General features: G+C 43.3%; 1 protein-coding gene across 3 annotated transcripts in view; it reads right to left on the minus strand.

Annotated features, from left to right (window-relative positions):
• ELP4 (elongator acetyltransferase complex subunit 4) overlaps positions 1-22,130 on the minus strand; it is a 261,945-nt gene that overhangs the window by 107,047 nt on the left and 132,768 nt on the right. The window lies entirely within an intron of this gene.

The following is a 22,130-nucleotide window of genomic DNA, read 5'->3' on the forward strand; positions in this document are numbered from 1 at the left end:
AGAATAGGACATGTTCTATAATTTGCAGATGGATGCGGGCAGGACACAGCGCTAAAGCACGCCTATCTGAGCCGGTGACCTCGCCGAACACACTGCCGGGCGGAAGCTTCCGCCTGGCAGTGTGTTGTTGCAAACAAAAGAGCCCGTGCCCTGCGCGATCTAGCGCAGGGCAAGGGAGCGCATAGGAGCATGAGATTCTTCGATGCTAGCATCAGGAGGGCTGCCGGGGGAAAATAAGGGTATGTCCGGGTTCAGCTCTGAACCCGGACAACCCCTTTAAAGTTATAAAAGAAGCTATATCATTGCTGAGTTCCTGGCAATTACACAGATTTCAGAGCAATGGCCAGAGTGGAAAAATCATCTGGCACTCTACAGATAAAAATGTTGGGAGCTGGGACCTGCTGCTTAGCCAGGGTGCTAGGCAAGCAAGGCAGACAGGCACTTACTGCTAAAATTGCTTCCCAGTCCCTGATGTGTGCTTACAGCTTCCAATCCATTATTGATGTGTTTCTTCGGGATTAATAATTTATAGATTTTTATTAATTGCACATAAAAACTGTTTTTCAGACCATCGGTTTAATTTTGAATAAGGAAAACACTTGTCTTTCCTATCATTAGGCAACACGCGGCTGCAGCAGGAAGGTTGCAGGGACTTAATATTTCACACGATTTGAGGGACTGGTATTTATGGCAGCACCTGGCCAAGATGGCTTTAAAAGGACACGGTATCGTCTCATTCTATGGTGATTTCTGCCTGTTTTTGATGAGTGGGGTCAATCACATCATGACAATAAAATAGATAAGCAGTAGGGTTGATGCAGAGTATACAGAATGGTATCTAAATGATACATTATATATTCTTTTTATTTGCGCATGCAGCCCCTTTCTCCCATAGCATGCATGACCTACACCTAGGTTTACATCTCTTCTCTTCCTTTGCCCCCTCCTTAAAAATTTTCCTTCATCCCAACTTCTTAAATACAGTCCCATTAACCTTTAGGCCTCATGCCCACGGCTGTTGTTGGCCTGTGCCTACAATATGTGGACTGCATCCATAATATGGTGCACAAAGGACCAACAATGGCCATGTCCATAAGCCCTTATTTTTGCAACTGCATGGTATAGAGCAGGGGTACTCAACTGGCGGACCGCGGTCCGGATTCGGTTGCCAGCTGTCCGGACTCCTGCATGCACCTGTGTACCTGGGTGCCAGCTGTCAGGGGGTGCCACAGTCCAGAAGCAATGAGCGCTTCCATCAATACAGATGGAAGCGCTCATTGCTGGAATGCAGGGAGCTGCGGTCCTGTCAGTCACCGCTCTACTCCCCGCGCTCCTCCCCTCCTTCAGGCCGGCGGCTCTCTGAATGGTGAAGCAGGAAGACGTCTTCCTGCTCCCCCATTCAGCCTGCAGGCACAGATCGCACGGCCAGCTTGTGTGGGTGGAGCCTGCAGTCCGAAAAATGCATAAGCTCCGTCCACACAGTGCTTCACAGGGGAGAGAGGACTGTGAGCTTCAGGAACAGGACATGGTGAGTAGGTACTGTGTTTTATTTTTGTTTTGTTTTTTAACACAGAGGGGGCAAAATGGGCATTTCTACCCTGGAGGGGGCACAATGGGCATTGCTAATGTGAAGAGAGCACAATGGGCATTTCTACTCTGGGAGGCACAATGGGCATTTCTACTCTGGGGGGCACAATGGGCATTTCTACTCTGGACGGGGCACAATGGGCATTTCTACTATGGAGGGGGCACAACGGGCATTTCTACTCTGGAGGGGGCACAATGGGCATTTTTTACTCTGGAGGGGGCACAATGGGCATTGCTAATGTGAATGGGGCACAATGGGCATTTCTACTCTGAAGGGGGCACAGTGCACAGTGGGCATTATTACTGTGAAGGGGGTACAATGGGCATTACTAGCACAGTGGGTATTACTACTAAGGGGCCACAATGGGGATTTCTACTATGGAGGGGGCACAGAGGGCATTATTACTGTTAAGGGGCACAATGGGCATTATTACTGTGAAGGGGCACAATGGGCATTATTACTGTGAAGGGGCACAGTGGGCATTACTACTATTAAGGGGGCACAATAGGCATTATTACTATTAAGGGGGCACAATGGGCATTATTACTTTGAAGGGGGTACAATAGGCATTACTAACACCAAGGGAATTACTATTAAGGGGGCACAATAGGGATTTCTACTATGGAGGGGGCACAGAGGGCATTATTACTGTGAAGGGGCACAATGGGCATGATTTCTGTGAAGGGGGCACAATGGGCATTAATACTGTGAAGGGGGCATAATTACTATTAGGGGGCACAATGGGCATTATTACTTTGAAGGGGGTACAATGTAAAAAAATAAAATAATGCAGCGCTACACGCCAATGGTGTTGTCCCTCCTTATATATTTTTTGTTTTGAAGCTCGGACCTTCATCTGTGGACCCTTACAAAAAGTACTTGAGTACCCCTGGTATAGAGAAGTACCTATCAATTCAGGGTGCATTAGAGACTTCAGGCCCCAGTGCTGGGAGTGATACCATTGAACAGATTCTCCGTCTTAAAAAGACTGCCCTTTAACTAGACCTTTTCTGACCATGCCAGGCTCTTTGGGACTATTCCCCCCCAAAATAACATCATGGCCCACAACTTGCCATCCCATTTATCACTCCTCTCTCTCTTTACCTTGTCCTTCTTTACTATCCACTTTCTCATGATTTTTATAAAACTGAAAAAACAACAATAGTTTGTAAAAAATCAAACAAAACAAAAGTAACAAAAGAACAAAACAAGAAATATAAGGCCCATTGTTCTCTACAACGAAGGACTGCTGGAGATGGAACATCCCTTCAAATTTCAAAATTTCGACCAACAAAGGACCCCAACTGGTGAAAATGTTAATTATATTAGACAATTCTAGAAATCAGAATCACTCATTATTGCAGAATGAGTTCTTTCAGCATTTTTGAAATCTCTACCATTAACCAGTCCTTCTTATTTCTCCTTCAGCGAGGAATAATTACATCCTGGTGGTGCCAGCAACACTGAGGGGGTCTGAAAGGAGGAAGATGTCTCGCCTAATGTTGATGTCAGTGGGATATCTTCTGCAGATAGCCTGCTAAAGATACGGTTGTGGCAGTTCCATACAAAGTAACTTACATATAATGGACGCATGTTATACTGCCCCTGGGTGCTGGTCACATTTCTGAAAGGTAAACACCAAGGGGGTAATTTATTATCAGATATACGCCAGCATATGTAGTTTGCGGCATAAAAGTTATTTGCGCCGCAATCTGCAACTTTTCCCTGCTCACACCAAATCTAAAAAAGGGGACATGGTGTGGTCAGGTCCGGCAAGCCCATCTCATTTATCCTTTTCTACGCCTGTTTTAGGCATAGAAAATGGTCTAAATTTAAACCAGCATGGAATATGGCTTACAATCTGACTGGCGGTGGAGGAGCTGAAGCTATGTAGAGGCCGACACCAATTCATAACTTTGGCGGATCCACCGCCAGTGCATTAGGTTAATAAGAGCGGGGCCTAAAACGCTGGTCTTAATAAATGACCCCCCAAGTGGCCCTTTGCCTGTTTCCCTATAAGTTTCATCTTAGCCCCATGACTTGCTTTCAGAGATTTCATTAAGGTCCTCTCCTCAAGGTATGAAACTGGTAAACCAAAATGAAACAAAACCAAAATAAAATCTAAAAATGAGTCTTCTAACCTTATTCACTCTCTGATTCTGCAAAATATTGTTAAAGTAAAAAAATAATTAAAAAATTTACCAGGCCTAGAATAAATTTTAAAAACAATCTTAAAGGGGCTGATTCACAAAACATATTCTACATTTTTCAAACCAGCACCAGTATTCAGACTCTTTGCTATGACACTTGAAGTTTAGTTCTGGTGACCTCCCATTTCTCTTGATCATCAGTGAGATGTTTCTACACCTTGATTGGAGTCACTTGTGGTAAATTCAGTTGATTTAACATGATTTGGAAAGACACAGACCTCTCTATACAAAATATCTCAGCTTACAGTGCATATCAGAGCAAATAACAAGGCATGGAGGAAAGAACTTCCTGTAGAGCTCAGAGACAGGATTGCGTAGAGGCATAGATTTGCAAAAGGACCAAAAAAAATCTGCTGCTCTGGAAGTCCCCAAGAGCACAGATGCCTCTATAATTCTTAAATGGAAGAAGTTAGGAAAAACTAGGACTCTTCCAAGAGCTGCCATCCCACCAAGGTAATCAGGAAGAAAAGGGCCTTGGTAAAAATGGTGACTAGGAACCAAATGCCAAGACAACATAGGAGTGGCTTAGGGACAACTCTGTGAATGTCCATGAGTGGCCCAGCCATGTCCTGACTGGAACCCAATGGAACATCTCTGGAGAGACCCAAAAAACAATTGTCCACTGACGGTCCCCATCCAACCTGACAGAGCTTGAGAAGATCTGTGGAGAAGAATGGCAGAAAATCCCCAAATCCAGGTGTGTAAACCTTGCGGCATCATACCCACGAAGACTGGGAGTTGTAATCGATGCCAAAGGTCAAATAAAGTCCTGATTAATGGGTCTGGATACTTTTCCATTTTAGTAAATTAGCAAAGATTTCTAACATTCTGTTTTCACTTTCTAATTATGGAGTACTGAGTGCAGAATGATGAGGAACATTTTGTTTATTTTAGCACAAGGCCGCAACATAACAAAATGTGAAAAAAGTGAAGGGGCCTGGAGACTTTCTGAATACACTGTATGTGTTTGGCCAATTTCATCTTACATCTAATGGCCAGTTCCGGCCTACGTCTATAGAAAGTTTTAGCATACGTCTCGGGTCAGTTTTATCCGATGTTTATGGCCAGTTTCATCCTAATTCTATGGATAGTTTTGTCCTACCTCTAGGGTCAGTTTTATCGTACAACTACGGACAGTTTTGTTGTACCTCTTGGGTCACTTTCAACTTAGGTCTAAGGAGAGTTTGTCCTGTGTCCATGTCCAGTTTTATCTTACGCCTATGGCCATTTACAAAGGAAGTCAATGGAAATGTCTATCTTACATCAATGACCAGCTTTAAGCTGTGCCTATGCACAATTTCATCCCATATCTATGGCCGATCTTAACTCTATGGTCAGCTTTGGAAGAGACCAATTGATTTGATTAAATATCAAGAGTTTTTTTTTACGATTCAGTCTTTAAAAAAGAAGACTTATGTCACTGAGTCTAGAGGTATGCCAACAATCACCTATTTCCTTGGTTTCACTTTTATAAAGCTCCTTTCTCTTGATGTGATCTGCCACCCAGATGTTATTAGGACCATCAACGTCAGGCATGTTGAGTGGGCGTGCATACATTAGCTAATGAGTCTGAACCTGACTAAAGAAAGGTGTTACAACGTTCCAAGATAGTTTTTGTTTTCTATTATTTGATGTAAAAGAATAGTACAGGCGCCTGCCTTTGACCTGAACACTACCATATCTGGCACAGACTGAGACAAAGGGTCTACAATCGGCAAGGTAATGTGTAACGATGGCAGAAACGTTACAATTTAGCAGTGGCTGAAGAGAGAATGACAACGCTACAACAATCCTGTCACATCACCCATGTGCGGGGGGTGTGGGGGATCTCACAGCTTGTAACTGTGAGGCTTTTAATGCACACGCTTCCTCCTCTTCTGTGACTGTAACATTACGACGAAACTTCACAATCATCCAGTTAAAGTGAGGAATGATTTTGTGCTGGATTTTAATAGAAGCCAGAAACTTGCTTTATGGACTATACAGATCTGAAAACTATATATCGACCATACAAATGTGAAGAAAAGAATATGAACATCGATAAACCGAGCACACTGTTCAACGGAAAGTGCTGCAATAAAATAGCCAGAAATATAAGGTAAAAAGGGAGGTAACATTTGCACAAAATTTACATTGAAAATGCCAGTAAAAGGAGCATGAATCTATATATCCTTGATGTAAATTGGAAGGGTATATCCACCGTTGCTTTTATTTCTACAATACAATAAAACTAAAGAAAAGAAACAAAAATAGAAAAAATATACTGTATTTTTTTTGCTCCATAAGAAGCACCTGACCATAAGACGCAACTAGGTTTTAGTGGAGGACCCCCAATCCCCAATCTTCATCAGACCTCAAATCAGACCTCAGATCAGTCCCCCAATCCTCATTAGGCCCCAGATCAGACCCCAGATCAGACACAAAATAAATAGAAGAACTTACCTCTACTGCTCCGGACGGTGCCACCACTCGGGAGATCCAGTAAGCTCTACCTGCAGCGCTGCGACCTGATGGCACACAGCCTACACGCACTACGTCCTGACGCTGTACAGTCAGGACACAGCGCGGTGACATCAGGGCTGCTTTGATTGACAGGGCCAGGCAGTGGAAAAGCATCGAGGGATGGGCTGGTCACAGAAAGGAGTGCAGCTTGGGTGCAACAAGAGCAATGGTGAAAGATTCCCTTTAAGCTGACTGTGTCTCCATGGTTACAGACTACAAACAAACCTGCTGTAGTCTGATACGACAAGTCAAACTAACTTTTACCTGTTACCCGTATGTTGCTTATTTACATTCAGAATTTACATTATAGTAGAAAGAACATATGGAACAGACTGGATGACGACAGTCTGTGACAAAGGTGACACATGGATCTGTAAACAAGACAAGTAGGAGGGGGCGCGACCTAGTGTAATACTCTTAAAAAGAATAACGAGGTGTAGGTAGATTTGTACCTTACTAAATGGAGTTGTGCAAGCTAGGCACAACTCTAGAGTGAAGCAAAGTAGTTCCTGAGCGGGAGACATGCTATGCTGCTGTGCTCTTATGCCGGTCGGACCTTCGGGTATGCCTGAGAATACACGTGAAACAAGTAGCTCGAACAGCAGTAAAAAAAAACTTCTAATAAAAACTGTTAAAAAACATGCTAAAAAAACAAGACATGAGCTATGCGTTTTGGAGATGCTCTGTCACCTTCATCAGGCCTGATGAAAGTGATGGAGTGTCATATCAGGTCAACTCATTACTGCTGCAACCAATCATTGCCCTCAGCAGTGCACAGGACCAGCTAGTGACTGGCTGAGGGGGGTCATGTGTTATTGACTTAACATCACCGCTTCAGCTAAGTAAGCAGAGCCTTGCTAGGAGAGCTAGAGTGGAGGCGCTGTATCCGCTAATTAAAGGGGATATCCAACCTCACAGAGTGGCTGACCCATGGTGGTGATCATTCTTAACTGATCCTCGTTACTGGTTTGGTTTTTGGTCTCTATCGCTCCCTGGCCGCTCTTCATCTCTCTGGTATCAACATCCTGTTGACAGGTAGGGTGCACATGACTGCTGCAGCCAATAGTTGGCCGCAGCGGTGACCTGCTCCCCTTGAGTCACGATTGTCATTTGATGCAAGGGGAGCAGGTCTCCTCTGCGACCAGCTATTGGTATATTAGCAAACTAGCGAGATGAAGCGTCGTCCATCGGAGCGATAGAGGACGAACTTCAGAATATAAAAAAACAGGCCAAAAACAGAATCTTTATAGCCTTTGGCTACTGATGTATTAAAGTTTATAAAAATATTCTGGGCCAAAAACAGGTAAAGAACCAGGTAAGGATCACCAGCGGGGGTCGGCCACTCTGAGGTCTGATATAATGTTGGATAATCCCTTAAAGTACAACTCACGTCTCCCAGTGTTGTTCAGTTTCTTACTGAAACCAGACAACCCAATTGAAGATAAACTATCTTAATAAGACAGATATAGGTAACTTAAAGGGGATATATAGGAGATATATATATAAGTAATTTTAAAGGGGGTGTCGAGCTCTTATTACGTAAACATACTTTAAAGGGGTAAGTGATGGTAAACTGGTCAACTCCTTTAACATCGGTGTCATGGTTTCCATTTACAACAGAAAACATGGTAGGGTGTCGATACCAAAGAAGCCCCTTGATTTATAATGGGGACCACTGGGTTACACCAAGGTGTCCGTCATTTTGACGTAATCGTTGAGGGACCCTCAAACACAGCAATACTTCTGGCAGTGTGACTAGAATGGAACCATGTTATCAATACATAAAGCTCATACTCTATTATAATAACTCATGACTGGGATGATCTTGTATGGGTTCTTCCCTGGGATCATCATTAACGTGATAATAGTGACTGTCATGGACAATGATTAACCATTTACACACCGCAATTACTGCCAAGTTGCTGTAACGCTATCTGTGTAAACGCACCCAATGAAAAGGGATTGGACGAAGACGTGACCTGTACATGCATCTAAGCCACACCAATAATGGTATCATATCAATATAATAGTTCACAAAATAGCAACTCTGGTTTACAAAACACGGGAGGATCATGTATTATGGATAACACAGCGAGAACAGGTTTAAATCGGCTGAAAAATACATTGCGTAAGCTAAAAGTTCCCCAGATAAATTAGTTGTTTCAGTTTAATGATTTTGGAAGCAAGTTTGTCTCCAGCACAAATAATTGCTAGTACCCAAATATCAAACTGAGCATCCAGCTGATGTCTACAATAAAGTGGCAGGTTAAAAGATACTAAAGTTTAAAATCAGCTTAGACTAATCCCATATTGAGTGCAAAATTATAGCTTGTCATCAAATGCAAGCTGGCAATCCGGGGGCCAGATGGGAGACTGGATGGGAAAAAGAGTTCATGCAGGTGGGAAAGTGACGGAGACTCGACAGAAGAGATCACTGCTCCCTCTGCTGGTGAGGACATCATCTCCATGTACGTTTCTCAAGTCGAGGGGAGAAACATATGTGAAATCTATATGGCAAATCATTCGGAATACATCACCACCAAATATCTTCATCTTTTGAAATCCGGTGTGCTAGCAAAATTCTTACTTTTTCCAAAAAATTAAGTGAAAATTTAGTTACGATCAAGACATTCTTTCAGGTTTCCTTGTAGGCCATCAGATTCCTCCCTACCCATGAAGCTTGAAGACCTCGAGTGAATGTGACCACCACCACCTCCTTGCTGGAAGCCAACAAGCAATGGCTTTTTACAGATTTAGAGTCTGGAAATGCTAAGAACCAAAAAATATTGACCCCGTTGTGATTTTTTTACCCCATTATCTTGGTCTAGCATTCTAAGTCTTCCACAACTGGCAGGCATGTTAGTGAGCAAAGGAGTACTCCGCAATCTTTCCAGACCACTGAACTGGTATGTGGAGTTACACCCTCTTAACTCCCATTACATTCTGCTTATGTGCCACAGTAGTTCTAGCATTTTATTCGTGAAACAGTGTGCCGTTGGATTTTCCTACATTAGATAGGTGATTTGTGGATTCTTTTGAAATGTAAGACTACAAAGAAAAAGTGTAAAAATGACATAGGGTGGGTCCTCCGCTATGGACAATTCTTTATGAGCCAAAAAGGAGAGCCCATGATGGCGCATCTCTTTCTCTGGAGAACCTGCCCAACATGTTATACTACAATATCCCTGCAGCAGCCACTTACAAGAGAAATGTATAATGGAGCTTCGGGTGTCAAAAACAGCTGAAGGCTCGGGGCCATGCAGTAGACCCTGCCATGAACAGCTGACTTCTGGGCTGGCTTTAAGGGGATTTCCAGGATTTTCATATTGACAGCCTCAGGATAGGTCATCAACATGAGATCAGGAGGTCCTACTCCTGGCATCCTAGCTGATTAGCAGTTTGAAGCTGTGACGTTCACCGGACTGCTGGTGAGTGCCTTGGCCTCCTCACAGGTTACTAAGAAAATGGTCGTCCCCTGAATAGTGGCTGCGCTTGGTTCTGCAGCTCAGCCCCATTCACTTCAATGTGCCTCTTCTTAGGCCATGTGATGTCATGTTTATAGGTTTCATGGCCTAAGAAGAGGCCCAAGTGCTCACTATTTGTTTATGGTTTCAATTCCTTTGACAGACATAAGGCTAAATGATTACATCCTTGATGCCTGCGACCACCACTAGAGGCAGCTCGTGAGCAAAGTGCATACAAGAAGTCAAAAAACTCAATAATAAAATTATATACACGAAGCTCATCCTAGCAGTGGTTCTATCCTAAAAAATGTATGTGGCTTCTATAAAAATGTATTAAAAAATAATCAGCACATAATGTTGAACCTAAAAACAAAAAGGTGTTAGAAGGCAAACATTTACTTTAAAGTAGAAGCCCTAGCAGATAGAGCATGTAGCCATTTCTAGTGCAAGGCTGGGTTCATATAAATCAGTTTTTTTTGCAGAGCCAGGCGCAACTGATGTGTATGCGCACTAAGTGCACAGATCTGGCATCTATAAACTCAAAGCGTCGGACAGAAAAACGCTATTTGACATCCGGCATCGCTGGATGTTTAAAGGGGTTATTCAAGATCTATAATGCCTCCCATATGCCCGGGCCCCTCACAGAGGTTGTACTTACAAGTCGCTTCTCATACTGGCACAGCCGCCGCTGCATCTCACCGGGGACAGCCAATAGCAGGCCGCGACGGGAACAAGCCTCCCTAGCATTGCGGGAGATGGCAGCCGTGCTGGCAGCCATGCCAGTATGAGAAGCTGGAGGACTCCGGTCCAGCCACCACCAAGCACTCTCCCCACAGAAGGTAACAGGAGCATACCGCGCATGACCTGCCACCGCTCCCATTCACTTTTATGGGCGCTCGGCTATTTTTGGTGGCTCATAGAAATGAATGGAGGGCGGCTGAGCATACGCCAGTGTGCCCTCCACGACTTTCGGAGCTCCGTTCTCCGTTTTGATAAGTGCGGGCCCCACCGCTGGGACCCGCACCTATCAGACAATGGGGGCATAGTCTAGTGATATGCCCTCATTGTCTGAGATGAGACAACCCCTTTAAGGATAAATTTGAAGCACTAAAGCAAATTAATAAATACAAAACAAATATTTACCGTATTTTTCGCCCCATAAGACGCACTTTTACCCCCCCCCCCAAAAGTGGGGGAAAAGTGCCCCTGCGTCTTATGGGGCGAATGCTGGCAATTTACATCGCAGTCTGCGTGGGGAGGGAAGAGGGGCTATAGTAGGCGGGGAGAGCGGCGGGGCCGTGCAGGCACTGTACTCTGGCCCCGCAGCTCAGTATGTACTGTATTATACGTAGTGTTAATCATCAGATCTAAACTGAATGAAGATGCGCTCCCCCTGCTCCCCATGTGCTTACCGGTACACATGTCACGCTCCTGTAGTAAGCACTAGCAGCTAGCAGGCAGGCCGGGCGGCCGTAACTCACGGAGGTCACGTGCCTGCTCCGCCTACTACAGTCCCTCCCTAGGAATCTGTGAATGGGATAATGATGGGGGGGGTCTGTGGATGGCATTATGAATGGGGGATCTGTGGATGGGACTGTTATGGGGGGATCTGTGGATGACAAATATAGCAGTGTCATCCACAGATCCACCACCCGATAACAATGCCATCCACAGATCCCCCCCATCATAATGCCACCCACAGATCCCCCCACCATCATAATGCAATCCACAGATCCCCCCACCATCATAATGCAATCCACAGATCCCCCCACCATCATAATGCCATCCACAGACCTCCCCCACCATAATGCCATCCACAGCTCCCCCCATAACAGTGCCATCCACAGATCCCCCACATAACAGTGCCATCCACAAATCCCCCACCCCATAACAGTGCATCATCCACAGATCCCACCCATAATAGTGTCATGCACAGACCGCCATTAGTTCAAACCCACCAAAAGCACACCTTTTGGTTAAAAAAATTTGTTTTCTTATTTTCCTCCTCAAAAACCTAGGTGCGTCTTATGGGCCGGTGCGTCTTATAGGGCGAAAAATACAGATATATAACAAGTAAATAATATAAAATAATAATAATAATATTCTTATTATTTTTTTTTTTATATTTATAATATATAAATTATAAAGTATTGTAAATATATATTGTAAGTATTGTAATATATATGTAATGAAAACATTCTTTCATTTAGATTGATGCCACTTCAGACACATTTTTTTTGGGGGGGTAGGGTATGGTCGGGGGTGCCAAAAATGGTCACAGTTAATTCTGTCTCAAAATCATTTTAAAAAAAATTCCAAACCCAAACCCCCCGAAGAATATAACAAATATCTGGGAAATATGACAGACACTTGACCAATGATGAAAAGGTTTCTGTAGAGAGATGACGACTATTGTTCTCCTTTGAGCGCACAATTCAGAGGAGCTGTTGTGTAATATTGGCTGGAGACCAGAATCAGCCAGAACATGAGGGCAGTCTCTCTTTCCCCACTGTTTTCATCTGAATTCTGGCTGAAGACCCACACCAGCTCCCAACCTTCCAGAAGGCCCCCATCCCGGGAACCCTGCTCTACCATTTGCTTTGCTGATCTTAATCTCTGTAGACTTCCTAGCAGAGACTGTTCTGTGCTGAACTTGCACTTGCTTCTCCAAGTGAGCTATTAAACTTGTAGGTCAATTGTGGCACTAACAACTTAGGAAGCTTTCAGCCGCGGCGTACGATTTGCCAATGGAATGAAATATTCATTCTAAGTGTTATTTCTCGTGGCTAAGAGCTTCATTTTCCCATCACTGGTCTATGGCCGCCAGTGTTACAGCACTAAAAACTATTTTTATTTTCCTTTAATGCAATAACCTGGTAAATACAGTACCTGCAATGTAATGCTTCTGATGTAACCGTGACACTCACCGTAGGAAAACCTCTAAATGACACCTTAAAAGCTTAAAAAAATCAACATCACACATCTATGCAGGTTAAAAAAATATTAAAAATGTAAACGTTTTCACATGACATAATCCTTTTTATTTCATATAGTATTTTTTTTTTGAGATTCCAAAATATTATATATATATTATTTATTATATCTAAATATTTTTCACATTTTTTTATTACCATATTTGTAATTATGATTGTTAGATTTTCTTGTGCATTTGCAAAAATAAATAAATAAATAAATAAAAAATCACCCCCACCCCAAACTGCCATCTTCATTATCCAGCTTCTAAACAGGGTCTCTACTCATCAGTTTACTGAACAGTTGTGTCCACTCCTGGACATGGAGTATTAATGCAGTGAATACAGTCCAGTAGCCAAACAATCCATATGTCTGAACAGATGACTCTGTCTACATACTGTGTTGGGACACGGAACCACAATCTCACCCTCCAACCCCCTCCCTCTTTATAAAAAAAAACAAAACATCTAATTTATCCCGGTCTGTTTAATGTACAGTATGTATTATATTCAAAGGAACTACATGCATTGACAAAGAATATTCAAGTTCATACAGAAATAACATGATAAAATAAAGTTACAAAAAAATTATAAAAAATAAAATCTTTACAAAATAAAGCTACAGAAAATATGAATCTGAATGCAGATCAGTTTATATATATGCAAAACGGCTAAAAGTAGAACGAATAATAAGTATAAATGTTTTAGAACTAAAACTTTTCTTGCTAATAAGATTACTGGTAACTGTATCTACTAGAAAACAATGCGGAGGTCGAGCCAGTGTGGTAAGAACATGTCATTGTCCCAAAAAAAATCATTTCCGGAGCCCACAGGAAAAACACTGCTCCTTTAGATGTTTTCCGGCAAAGCTGTTAGGTATTACATATTGATATAGACCAAAATAATAAAGAATGCACTTATCTGAAAGAAATTATACATGCAATGTCACAGCTACAAACACAAAATCCTAAAGAGTTGCAAAGGTATGCCTTGATATCAGACATTGATAGATAAGATATGAGATGGATAGATAGATGGATAGATATGAAATAGATAGATATAGATTAGATAGATAGATAGATAGATAGATAGATAGATAGATAGATAGATAGATAGACAGATAGATAGATACAGTTAGGCCCATATATATATTTGGACACTGACACAAATTTAGTTTTTTATTAAGGTACTTTCACACTAGTGTTATTCTTTTCCGGCATTGAGTTCCCTCCTAGGGAAAAGTACTGATCAGTTTTATCCTAATGCATTCTGAATGGAAAGCAATCAGTTCAGGATGCATCAGGATGTCATCAGTTCAGTCTTTTTTTACTTCTCAGGACGGAGATAATACCGCAGCATGCTGCGGTTTTATCTCCGTCCAAAATTCCGGAACACTTGCCGAAATGCAGGATCCGGTCATTTTTTGCCGTTGGCATGCATGAATGGAGGATCCGGCTCAGAGTGCTTCAGCAAAACAGATCCGGCATTGTGATCTGCGCATGCTCAGACCGCACAAAATGTGAAAAAAAATAAATGACAGATCCGTTTTTCCGGATGACATCGGAGAGACGGATTCGGCATTTCAATGCATTTGTCATACGGATCAGGATCCTGACGGAACTGCCTGCTGGAATCTTCTGCTGCAAGTGTGAAAGTACCCTGACCCGTTTACTAAAACATATTCAAGTTATAGTTATATAATGGACATGGTCATAAAGTCCAGACTTTTAGCTTTCATTTGAGGGTATCGAAATAAAATTGGATGAAGGGTTTAGGAGTTCCTTTACACCCAGTTTTAAAGGGACCAAAAGTAATTGGACAATTGACAGAAAGGCTGTTTCATAGGCAGGTGTGGGCAATTCCTTAATTAAGCACATAAAAGGCCTGGAGTTGATTTGAGGTGTGTTGCTTGCATTTTGAAGATTTTGCTGAGAAGTAAACATGCGGTTAAAGGAGGTCTCCATGCAGGTGAAACAAGCCATCCTTCGACTGCGAAAACAGAAAAAACCCCTCCGAGAAATTGCTACACTATTAGTAATGGCAAAATCGACAGTTTGGTACAGAAAGAAAGCAAGCACTGGTGACCTCAACAATGCAATAAGACCTGGACGCCCACAGAAGACAACAGTGGTGGATGATGGCAGAAGAAGAGAAGCCCCTTTACGACAGCCAACCAAGTGAACAACACTCTCCAGGATACAGGCGTAGCAATATCCAAATCTACCATAGAGAGAAGACGGCATGAAGGTAAATACAGAGGGTTCACTGCACGGTGCAAGACACTCATCAGCCTCAAGAATAAGAAGGCTAGATTGGACTTTGCTAAAAAAAACATCTTAAAAAACCAGCACACTTCTGGAAGAACATTCTTTGGACAGATGAAACCAAGATCAACCTCTACCAGAATGATGGAAAGAAAAAAGTATGGTGAAGGCCTGGTACAGCTCATGATCCAAAGCATGCCACATCACGACGGAGGAGGTGTGATGGCTTGGGCATGCATGGCTGCCAGTGGCCCCGGGGCCCTAGTGTTTATTGATGATGTGACACAGGACAGAAGCAGCCGGATGTATTCTGGGGTTTTCAGAGACATAATGTGCGCTCGAATCCAGCCAAATGCAGCCAAACTGATTGGTCAGAATTTCATAATATAAATGGACAGTGACCCAAAACATAAAGCCAAAGCAACCCAGGAGTTTATTAAAGCAAAGACGTGGAATATTCTTGAATGGCCGAGCCAGTCATGGATCTGAACCCAATAGAGCATTTCACTAAACAAACAAACAGCAACTGAAAACCGCGGCAGTAAAGGCCGGGCCGAGCATTAAAAAGGAGGAAACACAGCGTCTGGTGATGTCCATGAGTTCAATACTTTAGGCAGTCATTGCCAACAAAGGGTTTTCAACCAAGTATTAGAAATTAACATTTTATTTTCAATTATGTAATTCGTCCAATTACTTTTGAGCCCCTGAAATGAAGGGATTGAGTTTAAAAAATGCTTTAGTTCCTCACATTTTTATGCAATCATTTTGTTCAACCCAAAAGCTGAAAGTTTGAACTTCAACTGCATCTGAATTGTTTTGTTCAAAATCCATTGTGTTACTGTACAGATCAAAAATTTGATGTTGTCTCTGTCCAAATATATATGGACCTAACTGTAGATAGATAGATAGAAATTAACACAGGTGCATAACATTTAACCTTCTCCAATCTATCCAGTCCAAAAAAAGACACAACATAAAATCCAGTCAATAAAAAGCTGCAGCCAAAAATGGATGGTGAAGGAGAAACAAGTTTCCTTACACTAAAACGTACTTGAATGTGTATTCACTTTAGTGATTTCTGAGGCACCCAGCCATTAATATTTTAAGAAATGAATATTTAAACATTTCAAATGGAATAATGAAAATAACACATTAAACTCAACCTCATTAGTCTCCCAAGGGAAAGATTGTGGTGAGGCTGATTCATCTGGAGTTTTCATTACTATATTAATTTCCCTTGGTATGTACTGCTGACTAATACCCTTGGTAGCAAGCCTGTAGTGTGTACAACGTGGCGTGTACTTCACAGGGAGACCTCAATCCACAAGCAAATGAACTCACATAAAGAGGGCACAAACATTCTCATATCAAAATAAAATGGTCATAAAAAAACATATAAAATACAAAATATTAGATAAAAATGACACACTCAACACAAAGAAGTGACCATGACCATGCAAAGCTTCATCCAAATCTCCCCTTCACAAACAGGTTATTTTTATTTTTATTACTTTATTATTATTGGCTGCCATATTACAGATAAAGTTAAGCTAAATAAATGAACCTAGAATCCTGTTACCATGCTCCTGTGGTCCTGCCCCCCTTCTCAGACATATTACCTGTAATCCTTGCCTATGCTGCTGTAATTACAGGGCTTCATTAATGATCAAATGTCCTCAACAGACACAAAAAGCTTGAAATTCCTTGTTTAGGTAAGATATTTTATCTATCTAGCTCTCATATCTCTGTATCTATCCTTCTGCTCCTGCAGCTGACGTCAGCAGGGAGGAAGGAAATGGCCCCATTAAAACTCACTGGGGATGGAAGAGGGGACTCAAAACTTCCACTTTAGTATCGGTGAAGGCGCCAGTGGTGGGGCCCCAGTAACAAATTATTTATCACCTATACAAACCTATCAGGACGACCACTCCTTTAGAAAGCATAAATCTTCTCCAGTTCATTGGGTTGTGCCATTGCCTCCCGTTGGGAAGCTGCACTTTGCAGTGGCTGATGGGAGATTCCAAACTGGAGAACCTTGACAAGACATCAAATGGACTGGAGGAGCATATGGGAAAGAGTTATATTGGTTCAAGATGTACGGCCCTCATTTCTATGACTTATTGACTTTGCCCCATTGTGTTTTTGATGCGTTGATGAAGGAGAGGTATACAGATCCTGGTAAAGCAGTGATGTATACAGCAGTATCAGAGGAGCACTCGTATGACATGTGATTTTGCAGAAACGTACGTCTGTGCTTACTATTTTTGATATAGAAAAAGCCTGTCTGTAGATACCTTGGATAGACTCTTTTGGTCTCCTACATAGAGGGTGTAACTGCTGGGACGGACACTGTGCAGATGGTGAAATACTCCCTAAAATGTGACTCAACAATTATAACAAGCACAGTGTATTAATGATTTTTTTAAACTATTTTTACGCCCCAATAATTTAAAAACAAATATATATATAATATTTTTGGATATAAAAATCAATTTTATGGTTCAATATGGCTGAATTGACCCTTGTTTCTTACATGAGCTGTCTCAGTTGGACGCTCCCTGTCCCATATATTCTATTAGTCATACTTTATTTTTTCTTTTGCCAAGGGCCTAACATTCAGCCCTTTAAATGTTCTTCTGCTCAGCTGTTTCTACTGGAAGAAGTGGTAGAGTGTGATCTATGGCGTTTGCATGCAGTAGTACGATTATCAGCATGATGGGCTGTAATTCATAAAACTGTGGCCTTTAAATGATAGCTAGCACTTAATGTTATCTTTATTACTTTTTATGATATGCATTAGACTTGATTTTGTTTGAAGCACAGCTTGTCAACCTGCTAATTCTAACCATGGACTACTAAGCAAATACAAGCCTTATTCAAAGCGATCAAAAAGGAAAACTACCCCTTACATTCGCATCCTTCCATGTCCATTCTCGAAGAAAAATCTCCTGGGTCAGAAACCAAAAAATTCTAACCTGTTAACCGCAGATGATGTGAAGAAACAGGTGGAAGACTACTTAACCCGGCAGTTCACATCATTGGGCAGTCCTAACAAGTTTTATTGTTAACTCAAAAATATTCATGCTCGAACACCTCCATGTCAATCAGGAACAGCTCTCACGTGTAAAGTCCTACCAAACAAGTAGGAGGCAACGCAGCTGATCAGCAGTTTGAAGACCCTGCAGAGCTCCGGTGAGTGTTGCAGCCTCCTCATAGTATACCAAGCACAGCGCTCTACAATGTATAGTGCCTGTGCTTGGTATTGCAGGTCCATTTACTTGGGACTGAGTTGCGAATATGTCATGTGATCATGTGATCTAGGATGAGGCCTGGCACTCCATGTCTCCTCAAATAGCTGATCGTTGGGGCCAAGTGTCCCCCCCCCCCCCTCCCCGATAAGATATTGATGACCTGATCCTGAGGTTAGGCCATCAATATCGAACTCCCAGGAGACCTGTAGGTGTAACGCCAACGCTCAAGTTGCTCCTAGAGGCTCATTTCCATATATTAAAACTTCACTGTTCTCAGCAATGCGGGCACATATGAACATGGAACCAACACAGATGCCTTCAGCTGCCAAGCGCACATGTAACAGGTCAGCCAGTGTCATAGGTACAAATCTACTGACAGATGCCCTTTAAGTTATTAAGTCACTCTGAGCCCGCTGCCACTGATTGTTTTTAAACTGGAAACCCCTCATAATGAAGCCTCCATAGAACATAAGAAAAGAGAAGAATGGCCTGACTTGTTAACCATAACAGAAGAATGGCCTGACTAAGTCCATATTCTTGTGGTAAACACAAAAAGACCAGCTCACCGCAATATGCCTCCGTTGCACAGACCCCAGTCAGGCCAAACGTCCACGTGCTGGTGTTCCCTTTCTTCAGGTTATGCCCACATACCTCACTGAACTCCCAAGGAAGCCTACCACGCTTTCAGAATATCCATAAAATACATAAAAATGGTGGACACCATCAGGGCCGGCTCCAGGTTCATGTGGGCTCTTGGGCGCTAAATCCCAGTGGGCCCCCTTGAGGCATTTTTGGACATTTACATGTCCCTCTGTGGCTCCCACGCGGTATAATGACCACCAGTGGCCCCTATACAGTATAATGACCACTAGTGGCCCTCCATTCACAATAATACCCCCAGTCACCCCCATTCAGAATAATGACCCCCCAGTGGGGGTTATACTCTATGGAGGGGGCACTGGGTGTCATTATACTGTATTATTGAATGGGGGCTCTGGTGGTCATCATACTGAATGGAGGGTCATTGGGGATCATTATACTGTGTAAGGGGCCCTCACAGTGTAATGACTCCCCCCCCCCAGTGGCCCCCTCACATACCTATCATTGCTGGAGGGCAGGGGAGCCGGCGGTCCTGTCATTCACTAACCGCAGCTCCCTGCGCTCCTTCTCTCCTCAGACCCGCTGCAGCAGTGAGACACACGTCATGACGTCACTGCTGGGCCGGGGCTGGACGAGAGAAGGAGCTGTGCAGTGATGTAGCTAGAACTGACTGGGCCCCACAGAAAATGTTAGCAAGCCCCCCCCCCAGTGGGTTCACAGCACGTTTTTTGTATCGGTTTGATGTATACAAATGTGCAGCACTCCACTTTTTTGTATCCTGCAGAGTCCAGTAAAAAAATGCATACGTTAACGTATATGTTGTTTTTTTTACCATGGAACTGTATGGTGAACGGATGCCACTGTACGGCATCAGTCTGAGGCATCTGTTAACGCATACATTTTTGGTATACATTAAATGAATGGCAAAAATGGGATGTGAACCCAGTCCTAGTGTCAGAATAAGCACCAGTACACAGCGGAGCAGCATGGAGGAGAGGGGAGGCTGCCATGTACTGACAGAGCGCTACCTGGTCCTGGTGGTCAGGGATGAGGACTGTGTCTCCCAAGGATCATTTATCTACTGGGAAATACAGGGCACAGTATAATACACTAGAATCTATATACTATAAAGATATTAGTCCTAACCCCAAATAATAATACAGTTAGGTGATCATTTATTATCTAGAAATACTGTACGTCTACATTAGGCGTATTTTTGACACAAGTTGTGGTGTAAAGGTCCTTAGCACCGCAATCTGCATCTTTTTCCCGCTCATGCCAGGTTTAACCACCTCCCGACCGACTAAAGCACGGATGCGTCCGGAAGGTGGTTGATTCATTCCTCCTGGACGCATCCGTGCGGCATCTTGCGAGACGCGAGATTTCCTGTGAACGTGCGCACACAGGCGCGCGCGCTCACAGGAACGGAAGGTAAGAGAGTGGATCTCCAGCCTGCCAGCGGCACTCGTTCGCTGGCAGGCTGGAGATGTGATTTTTTTAACCCCTAACAGGTATATTAGACGCTGTTATGATAACAGCGTCTAATATACCTGCTACCTGGTCCTCTGGTGGTCCCCTTTGTTTGGATCGACCACCAGAGGACACAGGTAGCTCAGTAAAGTAGAACCAACCACCACTACACTACACTACACCCCCCCCCCCCCGGTCACTTATTAACCCCTTATTCACCCCAGATCACCCCATATAGACTCCCTGATCACCCCCCTGTCATTGATCACCCCCCTGTAAGACTGCATTCAGACGTCCGTATGAATTTTACGGATCCACTGATAGATGGATCGGATAGGCAAAACACATACGGACGTCTGAATGGAGCCTTACAGGGGGGTGATCAATGACGGGGGTGATCACCCCATATAGACTCCCTGATCACCCCCCTGTCATTGATCACCCCCCTGTAAGGCTGCATTCAGATGTCCGTATGATTTTTACGGATCCACTGATACATGGATCGGATCCGCAAAACACATACGGACATCTGAATGGAGCCTTACAGGGGAGTGATCACCCCATATAGACTCCCTGATCACCCCCCTGTCATTGATCACCCCCCTGTAAGACTGCATTCAGACGTCCGTATGAATTTTACGGATCCACTGATAGATGGATCGGATCCGCAAAACAAATACGGACGTCTGAATGGAGCCTTACAGAGGAGTGATCAATGACGGAGTTGATCACCCCATATAGACTCCCTGATCACCCCCCTGTCATTGATCACCCCCCTGTAAGGCTGCATTCAGATGTCCGTATGATTTTTACGGATCCACTGATACATGGATCGGATCCGCAAAACACATACGGACATCTGAATGGAGCCTTACAGGGGAGTGATCACCCCATATAGACTCCCTGATCACCCCCCTGTCATTGATCACCCCCCTGTAAGGCTGTATTCAGATGTCCGTATGATTTTTACGGATCCACTGATACATGGATCGGATCCGCAAAACACATACGGACATCTGAATGGAGCCTTACAGGGGGGTGATCACCCCATATAGACTCCCTGATCACCCCCCTGTTATTGATCACCCCCCTGTCATTGATCACCCCCCTGTCAGGCTGCATTCAGATGTCCGTATGATTTTTACGGATCCACTGATACATGGATCGGATCCGCAAAACACATACGGACATCTGAATGGAGCCTTATAGGGAAGTGATCAATGACAGGGGGGTGATCAATGACAGGGGGGTGATCACCCCATATAGACTCCCTGATCACCCCCCTGTCATTGATCACCCCCCTGTCATTGATCACCCCCCTGTCATTGATCAACCCCCTGTCATTGATCACCCCCCTGTCATTGATCACCCCCCCTGTCATTGATCACCCCCCTGTAAGGCTCCATTCAGACATTTTTTTGGCCCAAGTTAGCGGAAATTATTATTTTTTTTCTTACAAAGTCTCATATTCCACTAACTTGTGTCAAAAAATAAAATCTCACATGAACTCACCATACCCCTCACGGAATCCAAATGCGTAAATTTTTTTAGACATTTATATTCCAGACTTCTTCTCACACTTTAGGGCCCCTAGAATGCCAGGGCAGTATAAATACCCCACATGTGACCCCATTTCGGAAAGAAGACACCCCCAGGTATTCCGTGAGGGGCATATTGAGTCCATGAAAGATTGAAATTTTTGTCCCATGTTAGCGGAAAGGGAGACTTTGTGAGAAAAAAAAAAATATCAATTTCCGCTAACTTGTGCAAAAAAAAAAAAATTTCTATGAACTCGCCATGCCCCTCATT

Source organism: Bufo bufo, chromosome 10 (assembly GCF_905171765.1).
Source record: "Bufo bufo chromosome 10, aBufBuf1.1, whole genome shotgun sequence".
Classification (NCBI taxonomy): Eukaryota; Metazoa; Chordata; class Amphibia; order Anura; family Bufonidae; genus Bufo; species Bufo bufo.